Here is a 22691-nt window from a genome sequence, read left to right as displayed (position 1 = left end):
TCACGTCTTGGCACTGCTGGTTTCAGCCACCAATTTGCTGAGGGGCCTCAGCAACAGGAGCCCAGAAAAGCCCTGAGGGGGAAGAGCCAGGGACTAAGAATAATGTGGGTGAAAACAAGAAGTTCAGGGAAGAAAAATCACAGGCAAATTTTCATCCCTTCACACTTCGCTATGCAGTGGGAAGGGACAGAAACTCTTTTCAAACCAAAATAACCATGCTCCGTTCCACTTCTGTGACTCAGCTCCATGGTCCTACCCAAGACAAATAAATAAAGAAAAATGGGAGCTTCCCAGAAGGAGAGAGACATTGGGAACCACAAGCGAGAACCGGGAGACCAGTGCATCACCAATAACGAATCCCAAAAAGCAGACACTTGTCTGAGCCTATTTTTTTCATTCCTTCTGCAAGGCGTGGATGAATGGGGCTGGGGAGAGAAAAATCGATGGGAAAGAAGGACCAACCACAAGGATCGGCCAGGAATAGTAGTCATTACGTGAGGTTATCGGGACTTTCCCGACAAGCAAACTTCACAGTTGGGAGGAACTAGAAAAAGGGACTGGGGCCAGGCTGGCTGGAAAGCAGAGGAAGGAAGGATCAAAGCGCTAGAGGAGGAAAGAGGACAAAGACTGGGAGGCTGCAATAGCTTAGAGAGGGAGAGATGCATCAAGCAGCAGGGGAGCCTTCTCTCTGCCCACTGCGGTAATGGGGCCTTTGTTCTGCTCCTTTCATGTTCACGCACATCCCGGTCCATAAGGGCAGCCGACAGGAGCTGAATCAATCACTCGCTGGTCCCAGCGGAGGGCAGGGCATGATTGATTTGCTCTCCCTGATGGCTGGCTCTGAAAGGACGCGCTCTCATTACAGTTAGTTTCTGGGTCCCGGTTCTTTGCTCCAGGTCTAAATGCTACAAAACCTCCTGCCTCCACTACGGGCTGATTCGGTACCATAATTTCCTTTCAACTGCCTGAGAAAGCTGTGGAAAAAAGAAATAAATCCACATTAAAAAAAAAAAAAAAGAAACCAAACCAACAAAGCATGTCCTCCAACTTTAAAACTTGCTGCTGAAACATAAAGCTGAGGCTGTGGCCACGGATGATTTTAGTGCTCGCCTGCTCCAAATTCCAGTCATGCTTGTCACAGTCCCACAGCCTCTCTCTAATTGTCAGGCACAGCCCTTTGTGTTCCTAATCACCCCTGAAAAGGCCTCACTTCCCGTGATATGGTGGGCACCCTGGGGTGGGTGCATTTGGGGGCCAAGGGCTAAGGCAGCCCTACCCCTACTCTTGCAGGCTGCAGGCTGCCGGCTGCTCCAGGAGAGCCTGGAGGATGGTGGAGAGGACAGAGACAGGATCTGGTCACCAGAGTGAGATGGAGATACTGTGCCCAAGGACGAAAGCTGGGAGGTGGAGGCGGGTGGCTCTTGGATGCACATTCAGGAGCAGAGAGCGGACGGTGGCACCCAGCAGCAGCCTCGGTTTGCAGTCAGCTCAGGTCTACCAGTGGCACCAAGGGATGAAGCCAGTCCTTCTGGATGAGCCTATACCGTACTTTCTGCAATTGGCAGTGCTGCGAGATAAGTCAAGTATACATCTATGGTGAAGGACCACCCACTTCAAGAAGTTTTTCCCTGCTTCTTTAGCTTTCAGTGCTAAAAAACCCTTAGGGGATACCTTAAGCATCCCACCAATTCCAGCCATGGGTGGAAGCAGTACTATTAGCTACCAAGGCCATTACAACAATAACCAGACAGTTTATCTGCAGGCTTTAATTATTCACCATTTTAAATCCTTCCCACCTACATGTTCATGTATCCTTCAGCCACTCTTACTTTTAAGCAAATCATCCACAGCAAGGCTATTTTCTCCCTTAAATGTTGCTCATGGAATCATAGAATCATTCAGGTTGGAAAAGACCCTTAAGATCATCAAGCAATGAATGACACTGCGCTCCAATCCATCACCTTGCTTGCTGAAACCCACCTAAATGGGATGCAACTCAGCTGCATACAGTGGACTGAATGCCGTGGAGAATGTGGCAGTTCACAGCCAGACAAACTTGCTTCAGAAAGTTATGCACGAACCCAAATCTTCTGCATGGTTTGGTTGGGGGAGGGAAAGAGTCTCAGAGAGAAGAGGCTTTCAGGGTCAGCTCGCGTGACAAGAGTGCATGGTCTGGAAAATCCAAAGTGCCTGTGTACCTAGGAACAGCAAAATAAGGTAATTGTAGTGAGTTTAAAGCATGTTAGAACCACCAGAAACTGCAGCCACTTATTTAAACCCAGATTTTGCTAGTGACATCCTTCTGCTGAGCAGGTCTTTGTGACTACCCTGCTCTTTTTTTTTTGTCTGAGGGGTGGGTATCACACCAGGTCTGTGCTGGCACGATCTAGCTCTGGTGTCCAGGGCAAAAATCTCCTTGGTGTCAGTGCACAATGGGTTAGATAGGAGCTGGCACAGCCCAGGCTTCCACAGGCAGTTAGCAGCTTAGCTGTTAATTTGGGAATGTCTGAACTTCACCTTCAAGTTTTGATATTTTGCTATGCCTTTTCATTAGCTGTATTTTCCTTCTGGAAGCTACCACATATCTGTATCACTACATCTTTACAGCAAAGCCCAAAGGGTTTCATACTCTCCAGTGAGTGTTCCTAACTATTCCCAGCTCTCTTTACTAGGAATAACTGCTTCTGCTGGCTGCATACACTGCTCATGTAGGCAATACATTTTCCAGATTCTTTCCACCTTCCACTCCTTTTTACTAGACATGTGCTCCAACATGAGAACAGATTAAGCTGAAGCAGAGGAAACATTGGAGCCAGGTTGGCTCAATAGTTTTATAGCAGAAATTTCTTCTGAAATCAGCACAGAGATCTGCACAGACAACAGTGTAGCTCTTCGGTTTGTGTAACTTCAGCCTTGCTTTTAATAGCAGCATCCAGTAGATGCCATAATTCTCAAGAAGTAAAATTCCTACCTTCACCAAAAAAAAGATGATATAATAATATTATACTAATCAGAATGACGATTTTGATTTCATCTTCTACTCTACGACAAGGTGCGGCAAGGGCCAGCTGCTCCCTAAGGAATGGGTATCCCTGAGACAAGGGTGACCTGGAGACACAGCAGGACACAAGCTACAACATACTTACGACCCACCATCCTAAACACAACTCTGAAGTCACTGCTTCCAGACTTAGGTTTTCAACTGCCATAAACAGACCTTTCTGCCCTCTTTCTCTGCCTGCTTAGTCCTGGCTCCAGTAGAGCTCCTCAGGTTTGCACTGGTTCAGAACTGGGCTCTCCAGTCCTAGCTCTGCTAGGTTTTATGCTAGCCCAGTAACCAAAAATAACAGCAGGGACTGGGTCTTGTTGCACCAAGCTCTGCACAAACATGAAATAAGAGACAATATCTGCCCGAAGGAGCTCACAGGCTCTGTAAATGAAATAGCAAATGACACAGCAGTGGAAGGAAGATGTCTGATTGAACATGGCATAGTGTTGCGTGTCTGAACACCACACACTGATTATGCTGTTATAACACTGCTTAGACTTGTATTTTCACCCTAATGTACTAAACCCTTCTGAGGTTAAGCTCACCCAATTTAGGAATACAAATAACCTCAAAAAGCCCCATTTCGGAAGCCTCTGTTCCTTGGGAAGCCAATGACAGCATGATGACGTTGCTCTAAATTCACCTCCGGGCAAACTAGGCTTAGTCACTGCCGTGAAATTGTTGCCTTCTCTCCTGCCTTTCCTGCCTGCTCCCTGTTTGACACTTCACTGTGACAGTCATCAGCCTGTATATAATATAATCAAAATGCTGCTTCTAGCTTCAAGCCGTTCCAGAAAGAAATTTTCACAGCACCCTCCATTAAAATGCAACCCCTGTCCTGTACCTTCCCAGTATGTAACTTTCTGTTCCTTTCCTCCACTCCATGCTTTTGGGTTTAGGGGGTTTGGGTTTGTTTGCAATTTTTTTTTTTTTTTTGTACTATGACATTATCCCATGTTGCAATTGTAAAACCATATTATAAAAGAAGCCAATATTGAACTAATTTTATCACAGGGCTAGTAATAAAGTTTAACACCAAGTATAATATTGTTGTACACCAGAAATATTGCAACAGAACAATAATATCCTGTTAAATTCATTTTCCATCCAACACCACAAGATCTGTTGAAAGATGTTAAGGGTGAAGGTTTTGTAGATTTTTAATTTTTTTTCCTTTATTTTTGCAAAGCACCATAAATGTTTAAATTTCATAAAAAAATGCATCACAAGTTTGGCAGTAATAATTCTAGTGACACATCTAATGCCTTCATTGTCTGAAAAGTAATGGATGGCCAGTAGCTACCCTGCAAAGCAATATACATCATTAGAACCACCTCATAGAAAGAAAGAGGTAGTTTTAACATGGCCCCCATTACTGCAGTATCTTGTCCCCTCATAATGTTTTATATATTTATTCTTAGGCACCCCAGGGAATTAGATGCAATTATCCTTTTTTTTCTTGGACAGAGAAATGGGTAAAATGTTAAGCAGCTCGCCCCAGGTGACACAAAAAGTTTTATGATACTTCATGGATCTGAACGAGCATCCCTGGTGCAGCAGCTGGGCTATCTGCTCCTCCCATGGGACGAGGACGCGGATGGCTAAATGATTTTTTTTTTTGCAATCATCCCTTTCTGAGAACGCTGGTCACTTTCTACTGCCTCCGAGGAAGGTCTCATCCACCTATAGGAACACACAGGATTAATTAAAAGCATTCTTTTAAACCAATTAACTTAAACTGGTAGAAACCCTTGTGTGGATACTCTCAGTGGATTTAAACTTATTTTTTTTAATTCAGTTTAACTTGAGGCTCTGCATTTGCCAGCTCTGTCCCCAGCATCTTTCGTATCTTTTCAACTGCTTCTGTTTTTAAGCTAATTTTAATTAAGCTTTTGCACTCTGTGTGGTCAGATCCCAAAGGGTCTATAGAAAGGCAGGCAGAGACACTAGGAAGACAAGTCCAAGTCAGTTCAAGGTGATCCCAAGTGCCACAGCACAGCTCTTGGCAGATGCCCACTGTTTTTAAGTTCAGTATATGTGGACAACGATACACCAGCCCTGTCCTGATGAACTTCTGGTCTCCATAGAAATTAGTCTAGACTTTAATGACTGCATTTGTCCATAGACAGGAAAAGCAAGACAGAAAATATGAGTGATGGTGAGCAGCTTGCTACAGAAGATTAACAACAAAGCAGGAGACACGATGTCCTCCGACAGTCAGTTCTGCCGGCTCTCTGCCTTCTCCCAGAGCAGGGCTAAATGTGACCTGGGGACAACGCTCAAGGCTGAGTTTTTCAAGGTAATACAGCATGGAAATCAAACCAGGAATGTCTGGCATGGAGTCAGCCCAAAAGGCACAGTATTCATGGGAATTATCCATGCCTCTAAACAATCAAAAACCATTGAGAGATGGAAAACTGTAGATTTCATTGACCATTCTTTGATCTAAACACATACACTATACATTAAAAAAACCACCTCAGAAAATATTTTTAAACATGTCCTGACCTCATTAAGAACAAGTAGGAGAATAAAATGCTGCTTACGCATAAACCTTTCCTCTTTTTAAAAGATCATTCAGTGTTTTTTTTCATTTGATAATGCATGTGCCAAGCAGACAGTAGACTGAAGTACCCAAGACTTCAGTCCTTTTTGAGCTCTAACCCACTCTTTTTCCATCTCTCTGTAACCAGTCCAAGGATGCTGATGCTCCCAGAGGTTTTCTTTTGTGGATTTTAAACCCCCTTCCATCCTCCTAGCTAAACCTAGACTTTGATCTGCCAGTCTTTTATAGACCCCAGAATTGAGATGGTCATGCAATAGCGACTGACTGTCTTTCACTGTTGCAGATCATGTCTCTAACTAAGATTGCATCACTGGGGGCTGGAACTAAAGCCTATGTAAATCTGCTGGTTAGAAACTCAGTACAGCCATACCTTCATATATGGCCATTCTTGTTAGCACAAAACAGCAGTAATAACACAACTATTTTCAGATAAGATCTTTCCCCGTTACCAAGCATTGTCCAAAGACTATATCCTCAAAATGCCTTTAAAAATCTACTCTCCTGCAATATTGGGTCATTTGCACTGTGATGAGGATTAGCTTGAGGTTTGGATGTGCACAAGGAGTAGTCTCCAGAACAGCGTTGTGTGCATGTGTGTATAAACATTAAAGCCACAATCAGTGGCCAATACAACTTGGCATTTCTAGCAGGAATTATAGCCTTCACAGGAGCTTCTTTTTAAGTCATAGATTGAGGCTGAAAGGGGAAAAAAAAAAAAATCACTTGACATCCACTGTGAGAGGCTTTGCATTTTTAATTTATTCCCCCAGAAACTAGGAAACTTGACATGGAAAGATATAAAAGGGGAAAGGAAAGGTCTTAAGGACCTGTGAAAAGCTGGAAGAAAGAGGAGAATCAGAAAATAAAGTCACGGACTCTACAAGAAAACCAGATATCAAGAAGATTTTCAGAGGCCACGTGGCAATATATTAGTGAAGTATTCCTCATGGCTATTTTCCAACAGCAGCTTGCAAATATGAGAGATGGGCAAGCAGATATGAGCCACGTAGAAGCTTCTTTGCAAGTGGAGAGCAGGGAGGCAGCAGGATGGCTGGGCTGGTGAAAGTTTGTAGAAGGACTCTGGGAAGGAGGTGGAGGACTAGCTGCCTTCCACAAAATGTGACAAGAGTCAGGATGTAATGGAAAGACTTCCCAGTGAAGGGATTTCCTGCCATCTTGCATCTTAAAACACTTTGTAATGCAGTGACAATTGGACATGAAAGGGACCTTCCTGAATTGCTACAGGTTTATGTGCATTCTGCAGAGGTGGAAATAACACCATAAAGGGGACAAGGTTGGAAATAAGTAAGTCCACTTAAAGCAACATCATACCATCGTCTACTGGTAATAAATAACATTCTTTTCTGTTTCTCTGTATTTACTTTTCTACCAGTATAATTCTTTACTTAGCTTGTGTTAAACTACCCTTGATTTGCATCCATTTAAATGAGTAAGACCTTTTACGTTATTCCCGACAGTAGAGCAGTGGTGATTTACCCCTGCTGAGAATTTTGATCATATCCATAAAGGCAAAGTCAATCCAGCTTGAGGAATGGCTATGTGTTATCCTATAGTGCAGCCCAAGGGAGGTTTAAAAAAGGAACACGAGAATGTGAAGCCAAGGCACAGATTTTAAGGCCAGAAGACATTGATAAAATCAGTTTGGTTGATCTACTAAATAGCATAGGTCTCCAGAAATGCTCCAAAGTAAGTCTCTCAGAATTACACAAGACATCTGCAATGGAGCTGGAAAGTGAACCCAGACACACATGTCCTACTGCAGCAGGTGACCTGCAAGGCTAGTTCGATTCTCCTGAGTGGAAGCAAGCCAGGAATTTTCTTTATATCTCATTGAGGGACCATTTGCTTTTCCTGTATCTCACATGACTGTGACCTGGGACCATGCCATCAAGCAGGCAGCAGAACAAATCAGAGAGCGCAAATTGCTTGAAAAACTTGTGCAAGTGGATAATGAAAAATGCAGCCCAAACCAGTTCTCTATGAGAAGATACTGAAAGCAACTTTTCCTGAAAACAGAATCATCACTTCCATTGACATAGCCTATTTCTTCCTCTGTCTTTCCTGAACCCTAATATTCAATGCAAGAAAATGATGCAAAACCATTATCTGGATGGTTAAATTCATCTTGTCCTCTTTTGAATGATTTATTTGTAAGGTTTCGTATTGTCCTGCCACCAGACAAGTAAATGCTTTAAAAAAAAAAAATATTACTTCTCTTTTCCTTAGTTACCAGAAGAAAGTTTCTAACTTGTCTTGATAGTATGTCCTCTTCTTCCTCCTCCAGCTGCAAACCCATGTGCTTCCCCTCCACTTCTTCCAGACCATCTTTTCCATTTGATGTCCTGCTTTTCTCTGACTATAACTTTGTGTGGACGGTGCCTTAACCTGAGTGGCTCATCGGTTCTGTTTTAAATGGCTTAAGTGGCTTTTAAAAGTCAAAGCTACCTTGCTTTTGGCAAATCATGCACACAAGCAGGAGAGCCTTAAAAAAAGGCAAGAGTGAACTGTTACAAATAAGAAAGAAACCCCCTTATTCATTTTAAGGTCCTGCCATTCTCACTGGCTACAGACACAACCAGGGACCAGATGTACCTGGATCCCATTCAGACTCCGCACTGTCTACGCCGAGATCCCACTGGGAGAATCTAGAACTTAATTTATCATATGTGTTTACCAAGCTGTCTTTGGGGACATCCATAATGATTCTGTTTTTATCTGGCAACAGAAGAGGACAAAGGCGCAGCGATGTGAAGAAAGATACATTAGCTGTCAGAAGACAGGTAACACATCTTGCTAGCATACTCCGTTCCATTTTCACCCCCCAATAGCTTGGAGCAGTGTTTTCCTTTTAAAAGTATCCTATCACCTCTGACAGATGGATTAAGGCTTAAAAGCATCAATATTTTGGGAAAGTGGTACCTGCTAGCAAGGTAGATATAGGTTTGTCATTCAAGAGGTTTTATATTTCCTATTAGGTCCTTTTCCTGGAAAGCAGCAACCATTTATTTTAAACTTTATCTACTGGTAGGGGTTTGGGGTTTTTTTATCTTTTCTTTTTTTCTTTTTTTTTTTGGCTTGTTTTGATTTCTTCAGTGGACACCTCATCTGTTAGCAGCGGGGAAGAGTGGGAGTGTTTTTCCTTCACCGTCCTGAAAGGTGAGCACTAAAAAACTGCCATTGCTTTTGCTCAAAGTGGGTTACCAGAAGGTTATTGCAAGAGGATAGGCGAAAAAAAGGACCAATATCATCCCAGAATCAGATCTAAAGAGTTCTGATAACTTTTCTTCCTCCCACAAGAAATACTGAATCAGTTGTGTTGTTCGTATTCCCCATCGTACTTCTGACGGGCTATTTTGCTTATCTGGCATTTCAGCTCAGATGCATCCCACCTGAAAGTAGGCAGAGACACTGAAGTTAGGACTGTCATTATCTGGGCACCAGCTACAGTCACAGAGAAGAGAGAGACACCTCAGGAGAAGGATTCACATCTGAGGAGGGTGAATCATGCTCTCAAGATGCCAGTATTTCTCCATTTCTCAAGATGCTGCTGGCACAAACAGCAGTAAGTCAGTACAATGAGGCTTCTAATTTAGGAGCCTTGGTGAAACGCCTGAAGTTTGATGGGTGAATCTAGACTGTGGTGAATCTCTCTCTCATCATATCTGCAGCCTGATAGAAAGAAAGATATCAAAGATATTCACCCCTTCGCTGCACAGGACTCTTGTGAAGGGAGGTGAGAGCAGCATAAAGGAAAACAGGAATAAAGAGAAGAGAAATGTGGAGGTTTCCAAAGGGAAGTGATGAAATCTATCCTGCTATTGCCTTCTGGCTTTGTAAGCTGCGTTGCACGGCTTCTTGTCTATGCCACCTCCACAGCCAGAAGGCTGCTCAAATACAGGATTTGATTCTGGCCCAAAGCTCAGGCAGGAGCATAGCTGAGGATTTGCACATGGGTTCCATCTGCTCCTCAACTAGTCCTCTCCAATAACTTGTGCAGCTGAATGGCTGCTGTCCTGCGAAGGACAGGGTTGGGGAGGCCAGTGACTCCAACCCAAAGGCTCAGGGTGGCTGAATAAATTCACTAGAAGGATAGAAAAACATCAGCAACCTCAGTGCAATTCCAGAGAAGACGTTTCCCTACAGGACATGCTTTGATGTACAATATTTTCTTATTCCTAAGTACTAAGCACAAAGAGTGACAAGAACTGGAACTTTTTGGCAGTCAAAATAGTGGTAGGATGTGGAAGAGCAGAGTCAAGTTAGAAAGCCCAGCACTGAGGAGATCAGCAATGTGATCTCATTTGAAGACCCTACCTCCAGGATGTCCTGGCAGCATTGTTTGCATTAGTCTTCTTTCAGTCTTGAGAAGGGAATGGGGTAATGTGATCCCCCAGATACTTCCACCTTGGCCTCAACTCCAGACCCATTTCTAGAGGACACTGTAGACCCAAGACCTCTGCACCATCCCCAGCTGAAGGACTGAATAAAGGGTCCTTCCCAGAGATCAGCTTTAGGGTTGCTGCTCCCTGTGACCTTCTCTGGAGCACTGTCAGCTCTGCCAATTCCTCAGAGGTGCCCCAGCACTGTCCCCAAAGTACTCCTTACTGTGCTGAGCCCCACAGAAGGATCAGGGGGGTTGCCATCAGTGAAACTCTTGGCAGAAGCCGTCTCCTGATGGTGTTCAGATTTCCCAACTCAGTCACCCCGGGCTGTGGCTATATAGGCACTGCTGGTGCAGTTCTCCTCTCCGTTCATTGCCTAAGGGGCACAGTGGCTTTCCAGCACCCTGCTTCCCCACCATCCTGAACTTAGAAGTTAATTTTATTAGATCCAGAGTACCCAGGTTTTGCACATATTGACACGCAGATAAGGGATGGACAACTCACATTTTGCTTCTTTCTCTCTAATACTGGCAGAGGAATCCTTGTGAGCATCAGGATGGCCCATTCAGGGTCTATGAGACCCATGAAGCATCTGAGTGTGGCCTGAAGACAGTCACACGTGTTTCCCTCTGTACTCAAGGGAGAGGCATTTCCAGAGAGCATTCAGCCCACTGAAGATGTAAATCACACAGTGGAGGCTCCTGCCATTCTTCATAAAGAAACCCCAGAGCAACTGCACTGTGGTGGGACCCAACAGGATGCAAGGAGGGTGCTGATGCCATGGTGACATACTCCATGTTTTGGGTCACACAACAGGGGATGTGGTTAGTACTGATGGCAAAGCCCTTGTTTCTCACCTCACCTTATCAATCACTTGCAAATCAGAAAGGTTCCAAAATCATGGCTTGAAAAAGAAAATCCAGTGTCCAGACTGAATGTGGGAGGCAGGAAAGCAGACTTAAGTCCATGTTCAGAATAGCAGGAGCTGGAACTCCTGGAGTATAGTTGCTCCAGGAAGGGCTCCCAAGTGCCTCATTTTACATGTCTCAAACCTGCGGGTGACTATAATTATCAGTGTTGCTTGGCTGCAAGAAATCCAGGGAAACAAGCATTTACAGCGAGACTGTGCACCACCTACTCCCACTGGTGAGCGTTCCCATGAGTAATTCCAGTGAAGCCAAGGAGGCTACATGTGTGAATAGCATTGGATCTCCTGGAGAATGAGGTTCACAGCCTGGCCCTGAGAATTATTTTAAGCCTCTAAAAGGTCCTCTGCAAATCAGTCAATCATTTCTTTGCTCACAGGCATGCACACTGCAAGTTTTGCTCTGCACCTAATGGCTTCCCATTTAAAGTTTCCATGAATTAAAAATAATGTCTACACTGCACTGTATCATGTCCATGTAGACATGTGTAATAGCAAAGCAATAGAGGCACCATAATACACAGTTTGCTAGACACACTGTAGTAAGATCAGATAGTTTCAGTACCTTTTTGGTTGCCATTTTTCACCCGAGTGACATGCTTATCCATTTGGGCATATAAGCTTCTACAAGGTCATCTAGGATGTGGTGTTTTCCCTTGACTGACAGCATGGTGCAAAGAAGCTTGACTGATCCATGCAATCCTGCCTCAACCTATTTTTCTCCAGATCTCCAAGGGTTGGAATCCCTCATTTAAAATAAATAAATAAATAAATAAATAAATAGCCCAGCCCAACCCAAAAGACTAGAGCAGTCAAAGCTGAAGTACCCATCCTGTCTGTTAATAACTTGCAAAAGTTTTTACTGCAAGACTTGGAACGTGACGGTAAAATTCTGCAACACGCACATGGTGTGGGAGGAATAGAAATTACATTCAGAGTTTGAGTCTGGAAATTTGTGCCTGAACAGGGAAAAGCAAGGGATGTGTTTAATCAACAGGCTCAAGCATTCCCTTCTTGTAAGACAGAAAAAGACAGTACTTAAACTTGATAACTCCTTAGAAATAACAAGCGAAGAACACACGTCGGATGTCAGCAATGCTCACTGGGGAGAAGAAACACAAAATGGAGTTAGAATTAACATGTCCTTTACACACACGTGTGCGTCATGCATTGTAGAGCAATTTGGTTAGTGGTTTCCCTATCTGCACTCCTGGCTGGATTACCAATGCCTTATCTCTGTGCCCTGCAGTGCACCCTTTTATATACCATATACTTCATTCACCAGGGAGGCTGGGAGCTTCAGCTGACAGTAGGGTCCTCCAGTGGGAGCAGTTAGATGCTCCTCAAACTCTTAGTAATACAGCAGCATTGCAATGGGTAAGAGGAAGGAAACTGAAGCACTGAAAAGGGGAAATCTTTGTTAAAAATCCTTCAGCAAAGCTAGGAACTGCAGTCAGGTGTCTGACCAGCAGCTCTGTGTCCTCAGGAGCAGACGTCAGTCAAGCAAGGTTGGTCTTGTGTCCTGCCAGGCTAGCACAACAAGAGCCACAGGGAAATAGCCAACTGGATTTTCTTTTAAACCCAAACAAAAGGGGCAGAATAATGAGAAACTAGAAACTTCTTCTCTCCCTCCTACTGGACATCAGGGCAGGATTGACCTCTTCCCCAAGAGCAAATCTGTCTTCGCCAGCCCCCCTCTTTCCCTTCAGTGCTGGGGCTCTCCCTAGCCTTGGGGACCAGGGCGCAGACTTTTTGTCCAATTCCCAAGCATCACCGTGTTTTTCTCTAAAAAGCAGACCCACCCGCCCTGCCGGGGCTCCCAGGTTCTTGGGAGTGCCAAACACTTTCCCAAGCTGATACCAGTGCTGTCACCAGTGGTTGTGGAGGAATGAAGCCATGCCATGGACCAGGGCTTCTGGGCAAAGATGTCAGTCCACCTTCATAACATGCTTTGCCAAGTGGAAATCACTTCTGAGTCAATCAGAAAACTGAGATTGACACTTCCATCAGTGTTAATCTTCATCTGCAGTCTTCTTCAGTGAGATTCTGGAAATGTTCATGCCCCATCCACATCAGACAAAGCTCTTGTTATCTTCTCCCCTGCTAGCACCAGTTCCCTGCATCGAGCTAGCAAAGCTTGAAGGATTTGTGCAGCCTGAGCTTCCAGGAGCTGTAACAGACACAGCAATGAAAATAAGAATGTATGGGGGTGACCTGTAGATAGCAGGTCTTTTTTTTTTTTTTTGCCACTAGAAATAATGTCATTCAAATGACACTATCCATAGCACAAATTTTCTGGAAAGTGTTCCCAGCACAGGCAGAGCTGGTAGACTTATAGTTTAAAGGCCACAGAAATCAGTCTGAACATCGCACGCAACCCTACTGCGACAGACCCAGAAATGCACCCCATGCTTCTTGCATCAAACACTCACACCTTGTGATTGAGCGAGAGCTCTTCTTCTCAAAAGGCACCCAAATCTTGATTAATGTTTTTAATTAACTTCATTGCAAAAGGGTCTGCTATCCTCTTTGACTGATTTTATACTAACTGTTAATTTTAGGCTACTAATAGTTACTGAACTGCCTACTTGCACAAAGAGGGGCTTCCCAGGAAGGATGCCTTTCAACTAGGATACAGCATTTTATCAAAGCAAAGAAGAATTTCCTCTCTCTCTCAATAGGGAGAAATGAGGTTCTGACTACAGTAGTGTCATTCACTGAAATGACAGGTTAAGGATAAGTGTGTATGATTGCAGACTGCAAGATGGTAAAGTATATGCAAACCCCTTTCAAATGCCAGAACATATATTACTGTCTTTTCATCTCGGGGAAAAAAAAAATCTCTTTTGCTGTGTAAAAAACTGTAATACTCACTTTGGGCACCATGTTCTGATCTCATGCTGCTTTGAAATTACTTCATCGTGGCTCTTACAGCTTTGGGCCAGCACTGGCAGAGCCCCGAACCCAGAACTTAGTTTATTAAACCATGCTTTATTTTATTGTTTTGAATCCTTGAAATTTTGTGACGTAGTCGTGTGAGCACCTTGCATCTTCAAATCAGTGGGACTGTGCCCGCCCTCGTAATCCTGTGCAAAGACGGAAGGTTACTTAAACCCATGTTTGATTTATAAATGTTATCCCTTCTGGGGAGCAGAGTGCAACTCCAGCTAAAAGGCAATACTGTGTTTATTTTACTTCTCCACTGGCTGTTCCCTACATGCAGTAGTTTATGGATACAAATAATGTTTTAGAGTAGGGAGCGGTTGTGGTGAAAACTAAGCCCAACTTTCGAACAAGCCATGAAAAAGAGTAAATTGAATCATGCAATGATTTCTAGGAAGCTGAAGCAATTAATTCTTTCATGGGTAAAATATAAGCCAAAAAATAAAACTTCAGTGTCCCATGGTGATAGCAAAATTTAAAAGTATGGTATTAAAGAAGGCAGAATTCCCCACTAGTATATGAAAACAATGTTTTCATTTAGGCCAGCGGAAATCTGGACTAGTTCCATTTGGATCATTGAATTTGCTCTGGATTTACCCCAGGGTAAATGAGAACAGAAGACAGTCCTCCCAGGTTTTCTTTTTCTTTTTCTTTCCTTTTCTTTCTAAAGAAGAATCAGGGCCAGACTCCAAGAAGCTAGATCAGCACAGCTCCGAGGTATGACCTCTTCATCACCACTGGTATTTGCAGATGTAAATATTTGTGCTCCCTACTGTCTTCCACTTTTGAGAGGGTTTCTTTCTAAGAGCAACCCCCCTCTAGCTTAGCTCCTGTAATGTTAACAGCTGCTTCACAAAGCTCAGATCTAATCCTGAAAAACTGCAAGTTTTCATGATAGGGAAAAAAGATCTGAAGACACATACACCTAGGTTGTTGTGGGAGACTTCAATTCAGACAGCAAAACTTCCATGGTAAAATGTACACCATTTCTGAATGAGGACATTTATCACTTAAAAGACATCTATTTAAAAAAAAAAAAAAAAGACATTAAACCAGATCTGGTTTCACATTGCTGTGCTCAAAATGTAACCACCAGTATTCCAGCTCCTGTTAGTACCTCTACTACCTTCAGCCATTCATGAACCTATGAGAGCAAATTCTGTTTGCATGTCCCATGCCTGATACAGGGAATCGAACCAGCCTGGAAGGTTTCTGGGTCAGGGACCATCCTTCCATACTGCACCAGTGGAGGATCAGTCTCTAAACCAAGTACCGAAGGGTTGGGCTAACACAAAGTTGTAGGAGAATCCCATAGTATTTGCTACATTTTGCTATGGTGCTGGTGACATCTCTTGAGAATTCCAGGAAATAATGGCAAGATCACAGAGACTGGGGCAGAGGGATGTGTCCCAAAGATGACTACAATTTGTTATTTGGATTAATAATAGTAAGGTCCTCCTATTATCCTGAGTAGAGCTTAATTTTCTTTCTGCTTAAACTGTCCTCACTCCATTTATGTCCCTATTCAGCAGAGCTCTTGCAAGCTTAAATTTAAATATAAGCATAAGCCCCACCGACATATCTCCTCTGGCTGCTAAGAGAAGCCCTGAGGCTGCTTAAAGAACCAGACTGTGCTCACAGTGAATTTGCAGGTGTCGGCTCAGACACTGCCAGAGCACATTTTCTAAAGGGTGCAGTATAAGCATCGTTGTTGGCTTCAGCTGGGTTGAAGAAAGTGTTTCAGCGCTGGTGCTATCAGGATCCTGAGCAGACCTAAGAGAGGAAGCCAGGTAAGTAAACTCAGACCTGGCTGACACACTTTGCACCCATAAAGGGAACCTTGGTTAGATGCGTGCTACAAAGCCAACCCAGCTGCTGCTCAAAATTCAGCCTAATGTTTGTTCTACGTTCCTGCAGGTAATATCCCTGTAGCAGTGGTTTATGCTACTGTAAGAGAAGTATTTTAAACACTTTAATGGCCTGCTTTATATCCATCCTCTCCTTCAGTGGGTGCAAATAATTGCCGATGCAATTTTGTACCCCCAGTTATTTGCAGTTATGGTGCGTGTCATTGACGTGTCTAAGTAGCTGATAAGATACGTGGGTGCAATCAGATGCCGTAATTAGAAGTTTAAATGACACGAACTGCACCCACACATAGCTGCAAGTGCAAAATTGTATCCATAACATCTTGGAAGCAACAAAGAGAGGAAGGACTTAGAAATTTGTCCCTGCAAATGTTAATTTGCATGGCAATAAGCTTGAGCCTATTTGGCAAATACACTTTCATTACACAAGATTTAAGCCAATTGATTCTAAACAACCTGAGAGTGTTCAGACACTTAGCATTAGACACAGCATCTTGAAAAATTATACTAGTCTGGTGAACTAGGGCAAGGAACTTTTCCCTTCAGTTAGGTAACACATAATTCTTGTCTTCATTACTGCCTTTGCTGTGGTTAGAGTAAGCAAGAGTCTTCACTTGCAATGACAGATTTTAATAATGATTTCTCAAGGCTGTAGCAAAGTGTAAGTGCATTTCGTATTTCATGATAAGCAAATGGTGTGCAACAAATAAGAATGTTCTTGCTCTGGAGTTTCTCTTGATGCCATAATCATATAATATGCAATTATATACTCCAGCCTAATGCAAGGCAGGAATTTTAACTTGACACCTCTTTGTAGACATTATCCAAAGTTTTGGGAACCTTAGAGGAGTTTTCAATGGTTTTACTGTGAAGATACAGATGCATTTTGAAGTTAATTCAGAATCATTGGTGTTGCTCTTATTTCTCCCCTGTTTTAGCCCCAAGGCTCCATTTAGCTATCCCTGTGCACTGCAGTGTGTGCAACACAACTGGAAATATTTCCTCAGGCTGTTTGCTATTTCCACCTCTCTTCTGGCCAAGGGAGACAGCGAAAAACTGAACCAAACAGGACTGAACAAGCCAAAGAAAAGCACAACAGAAGGGAGTGTAGAAGGATAAAACAAAAATCCTGAGAGATCACGTCCTTTCATCTCCGCTCCAGTGTTTTGGCTCAGCAGCACAGCCTTTCCCCTTGCTGGGAGAGGGAAGCGTGAGGAGACCATGGCAGAGCAACACAGCATGGGCTGCTTGCTGTGCCTTGGGGTGATCTACCTCCCCAGGCTTGGAAGTTGTGTTTGGCCTGCTGAGGGCAGGAAAGCAGTTTTCAGACGACAAGCATCATTTTAGCTCTTGAGGGCAGCCAAAACGCAGCGGTGTCTGCTCCGAACCCTCCCCAGTCTCTCCAGAGCCACACTGCCTTTTAGCTGACCTGCGCCTGCTTCTGCAGTTGGGATGTTCCCGCACCCAAGCGTCACAAGAGTTTCAAAGCTTCAGGAGATGCCCATCCTTGAGTTCAGGAGGTTTTCTTTTCATCAGACCCCATCAAGTGTCAGCCGTCTTGACTTGGAAGCCGGCACCTCCCGGGCGGTTTGAAGTGGCACAGACCACGGCAGCGTCCTGCTGCGTCCGACTCAATTCCCCACCTCCCGTCTCGACTTCAAATGCTTCACAGCTGACCCTAAGAGAAACAAGCCAAAATCCCAGCTACCCTAGAAGCAGTCCCCGGAGAGCACGACTTGCTAATGGCAAACAGCTGCAGTCATTAATGTTATCTCAGGGGATCCGGGTTTTAACAGTGAAGGTCCCAGGTTCAGATCCTGTTGACAGACTGTAAGATTAATACTAATAATCTTGGCTAGCAAAATACAGCGGGGATCACCTTCTCTGAGGCGCCAGGTGCCTGGGAGAACAGGCAGCCGATGATGTCCGAGGTACCACATTGCCCTCTTGGCTGGATAAAGAGAACAATGCTCTGGTGGCTTTAAACTTTTTTTCCCCTACTTTTTCCTCCTTTCTTTTACAGACTTTTCTTCAAGTATCATGCACTGTGGCTCTTCATAGACTGACTGTTTCACACCATCTGAATCAAATGTCTGCTCTCCATTAGGTATACAGAATTTCCATATGCCCTGGGTGCTTCTACTGCCATCTCTCACTCTTGAGCCTGTGGAGATGTTGGCCGTATCGTCCAAGCCGTCCCACTCAGCCCCTACTAGCTAGTAGAGCAGAGGGATCCGACTAGAGATTACAAAACAGCAGGTTCCTGGATCAGCCTGGGACCAGCGTGTGACAAGCAGAAATCAGCTGGAGCCTTTGGCTTCCAGGATGCAGAGCACGGCAGAGTCTGTGCTGCCGATGGATAATTCAAAAGTGGGACAAGATGATCTCACTAAAGCAAAACTGGTGAGATGAAAACTATTAGATAACATCAACTGAGTTTGTCAAATGAGCTGGAGAGAGCTCTTGGCCCAGCTTTCCATGGACATCTGGCTACACGGTGCTGCCTTGATAACTCCAACCTTCACCTCCATCCTCTGGGACACAACAGAGGGCAGAGGAGCCATCATCCATATATAAGGTTTGGCTGTGGTTATAAGGAGGCTATCGCAGCCATGAATAATCTGTTTTCCACATTTTCCACAACCCATGTGGTGTGAAAAGCTGGACAAGGATTTGTAAATGAATTGAGCCCAAGAGTAATTACACGTTCCTGCAGATTACTTGGTGCCGTAATTGCACTTAGTATTTACCATGTGACCTAAGCCAGAAATAATCATGTATTTACTTTATATTTATATTGTAACGTGCTATGTACTGTAATTATACTGCCACTCCATGGTACTTAACACATCATCGACTGTTCCACAATTATCATGTTAGTAAATAGCACTTACCGAGATTTGTGGCCTGTAATTTCAAGCATTACCTGCTAAAGATTTAGTGTAGCAATGTCAAAAAACCTGTTTCTTGACAATGTCATTTCATATAAAAAATGTCAAGTCCTGGAACAAATAGAAATCAGGTTTTTTAAATTCAAAATTTGAAAATACAAAGGAAAATCTAGATTTGGGATTAAGGGCTTTTCCAGTAAAGTAATAATCAATTCCATGAAGAATTCTCTGAATTCTTGTATTCAAGGTTGCAGGAGATTAGAAATGAAAACTTTCAAACTTGGGTGATTAAATGAAGGTATTAAATCCATCTTGAGACTCTGAAAGAAAAATGTTTTGGAAGAAATTAATATCCACTCGACCTCTTATTTAATTCTGATTAAATCTCTGAGTGGCTAAACCCAAACCTTTTACATTGGATTTTCTGAATGGACTTATGCTTACATATACATTTGCTCATAGAAGTATTCCCCTTGATTTCAGTAGAGTTACTCATGTGATTAAAGTCAAGCATGTGCTTAAGTAAGTGCTCTGCTGGTCTAAAGCCAAGGTTTAAGTATGGAAGTCTTTAAATGTTGGTCAAAGTTAGCTCATTTAAACAGGAAAGCTTTAGAACATTCTCAAATTTTCATGATTCCTCCTTCAACAGGATTTTTCCATATTGTAACACAGATGGATGTCTGGATATCACTTAACTCTTGCAAAAACTCAGTCAAGACCCAAGATTTCCAGCTCAGGCCAATCTCCATACTGAATACATCACAAAACCTTTAAAGAAGCCACCTCAAGCTTTTTTTCCTTGCTGATGATTTATGTCTTGGTTTCATTGTCCTGTAGAATAGCATCTAATGTGGAGACCCAAACCTGACATTAGGAAGACCTTCTATTTTTTCCTCTGATTCAAGAGCACAGACATGCTGTTACGTTCCAACTGAAGGATGAAATCTTGGTCGCACACGTAGTTAGTAGTTCTGCTGTTGAACTCTGTGGAGCCCAGGTTATTCCCCCAAAAGCTCATCTCTTACTTTGGCCTTGATCTGCCCAATATATACAAATGAGCTTAACTTTAAACACTGATAGTACCATTTACCTCATTAACTGGAGCTGAATGAATAATTCATAATGCATAATTTATCCAATGAATCTCACTTCTTTTTGTGTTTGTGAATTGTCTGCAAATAGATTCTTGATTGGACTCTTCATCTAAAATTATTTGCAGGTTCCTTCGGTGAATCATAATCAGTCTGCAGATCGTTTGAGCGGTACACTGCGAGCAGTCACAGTTTGCAGCTCACGCTGTGTGGGATCGCTGTAGGAACGTCAAGGTAACGCTCCTGTTCCCTCCCTGGAAAGCCTTATGTAACTAACCAACAGCAGGATGAATTTCAAACTGCACATATGAGCGTAAAACTTGGAAATTCACACCCTTGCTGAGCGCTGTTGTCAAACTCAGAATCTCCCTTCGGTGAACGGTCAAACAGTGTTACAGAAAAGTAAATATCAAAGCTGCATATACGCCTGTAGCAAATCTGAGGGCTTGGAAACATGAGCAAAGTTACTGGAGGGCAACAAATTTCAGCCTAACAGCTGGTCTATGATAGCTGCCCCTGTGAACGATCCCTGGCTGAGGCAACCTGGATTAATTGAGCCTCTCCTCAGTGGAGGTTAAACTAGCAGATCTGTGGGCTAAGAGTTCTCATATGGATGCAAATTAGCGATCGCAGGGTGTCTTGTTCCTGCGTCTGAGGCTGGAAGGGGTTTTTCCACCTAGCTACCCTGTTTGCTCTGGAGAAGAAGATGTCACCCTGGCAAAGTATCTTCTGCAGGGGCAATGCAATTACTTGCAAAGTGCTCAGATCCACCGCACGCATTAAAGCTGGTGGGACAGTTGGGTGCATGCATTAAAGCTGGTGGGACAGTAGCCAGTGGGACTGCAAAAAGCCTTGTCAAGCTTTCATCACCAATACTGCACTGGCCTCCATGAGCAGATACAAGAAGCCAGCCTGCTTTTGATCACCATGGCTCCCACCACCACTTTCACTGTACCTAAGTGACCTAACTTTGGTGCAAGAAGTAGCAGAGGTTTTCTCTTCCGCTCACCCTACCCAGTTCAGCAGAGCTCCCTAAGAAAATCCTTCAAAACTGTTGACCCTATCACAATTTAAACACTTTCTTGCCTTAAACCATGTGCTTATATGCTTTGCTGAGTGGATTTGGTTTGCTAAATTAGGATTTGGTTCTAGGTTGGGAGATTTTGTCTGATTAAATCAATCTTTACGACAAACATCATAACCCTTCAAAAAACAGAAGCATACAAGCCCGAAACCGATGTGCTGTAGCCCAGGGCCACGTTCAATATGTAAAGATTAATACAATTTGAAAAAAATCTCTGCTATCATAAATCAGTCCCCAAAGTGGCCAGATGTGGACTAGACTTTCAAGTACATCATTTTGCAGTGAAAGAGGCAGTGATGAATATGCAGAAGAGGATGGGAGCTGTCAAGCGCATGTAGATGAAACCATGTGACCAGTCGCCCCTTTGACCTGTGTATCAGATTTTGAAGGGAAAAGGCTAGTTTTAAGCGCTGTCTCAGAATACAAAGCAACTGTGTCTACCACCACTTCATGTACTGCTGAACAAAGAGGTGGGTTTTGCAGGAGGAAGATCACAAACTCACAGAGGATCTCCCAGGTTCAACATTTGTTCAAACACGAGGAAAAAGATAAGAAATTTTTTAACGAGTACCAGGCTACATGTTGCTCCAAAGAGACCATGGGGGACCAGAATTTTATACTTTTCAGAGGAATAGATGCTGCGATTATCATTAGCCAAGATAATGGATTCAGTGTCCCAGCTTTGCCATGCCTGTCAATTTTGGCACAGTAGTTTGACATGAAAAGTGCAAATGGGAAAAGATGGCAGTGAACAACTTCTGTAACGTTAGGGCAGGCTCCAGTGGTGAAGTGACATATTTTTTCCATGCCTGAGGAAATATTTGGTCTTGGCAGGTGCATCATTAGCTGCATTGCACAAGGCTGTAGAAAAAGGGAATTATAGGAGTAGCATGGGAACTTATTCCTGGCCTTGATCTGCCATCAGTTTTTAAGAAAACTCTCTTGGAACTAGACATGGTATCTGCATTGAGCTTCTCAAGGGAGAAGGTTGTACTATGTGCTCTGGCCCAGGCTGGGACACATTTAAAAGACAAGAGATGTGTAGGTAATGCATTGCTGACTACTATACTGGCAAGCCACCTTGGAAATCTGCTCCAGCTTGCAAAGGATGCCTGAAAAGTTAGGCTCTGTGATCCAGAATATGGTCACCAGTTAGACCCACATGGTTGGTGGTATCAGCTGCACCTCACTCCTGAGACTAGGAGCTGAATACAAGCCCTCGGCTTCCAAGCCTGATGAAAACATCACCATGTAATGAGTCCTGAATCCAGGACCTGCAGTGCCACAGGAATGACCCTGGCACTCAGAGCAATTCCTCCAGCCAGTAGCTGCAGTAGCCTCAACTTCACTGGACCAGCCACTGGAGGGGACAACTGTCACAGGGTACACAGTGGGACATGTGTCTCAATGACAAGTTTGGGTAATACCAAGCCACTTGCTCTCACCCATAAATTCTTTCCTGCAGCACAACAGTCTGATGTAATGAACATTTTACACAAGCCATGAGCTTAGAGCTTTTGCTGTTATGCATGTGCCATTGATTAGAGTGGCTGCAGATGGTTTTATTTTAGATAATCAAGCTTGCTGAGGTTTGCCAGCATCAGAACAAAGGCATAGTTTCCCCGCTCACTAACCAAATTTGCAGCCAAGACACTTGAATTGATCTCAACTCTGATGGATGGTGAAAAAGCAGGGAGGGGGGAGAAAGCATCTTGCCCATATACCTCAAGCCAGGTGGCTCATACCTTCGCACACCATGTTTTACCTCCATCTTAGAGGAAGTGTATTCCCTTTTGCTCCTAAAGGGAGGCGGGGTGGGGGGGAACATCTTTTTCTTTAACAACTCCCATGCCGCCCTGCTGTATTATAAT

General features: G+C 43.6%; 1 long non-coding RNA gene across 1 annotated transcript in view; it reads right to left on the bottom strand.

Moving 5' to 3' along the window:
• Positions 1–394: 394 nt before the first annotated feature.
• LOC138688560 (uncharacterized) overlaps positions 395–22691 on the bottom strand; it is a 31128-nt gene continuing 8831 nt past the window's right edge. The window contains exons 2-3 of the long non-coding RNA XR_011327435.1: positions 1981–2198; positions 395–974 (exon numbers count right to left, since the gene is read on the bottom strand). This is a non-coding gene — a long non-coding RNA (uncharacterized lncRNA). The remainder of the gene's footprint in view (positions 975–1980; positions 2199–22691) is intronic.

The sequence above is a fragment of the Haliaeetus albicilla genome, chromosome 2 (assembly GCF_947461875.1).
Source record: "Haliaeetus albicilla chromosome 2, bHalAlb1.1, whole genome shotgun sequence".
In the NCBI taxonomy this organism is placed as follows: Eukaryota; Metazoa; Chordata; class Aves; order Accipitriformes; family Accipitridae; genus Haliaeetus; species Haliaeetus albicilla.
The sequence above is the reverse complement of the archived record's forward strand: the minus strand, read 5'-3'. Positions and strand labels throughout refer to the sequence as shown.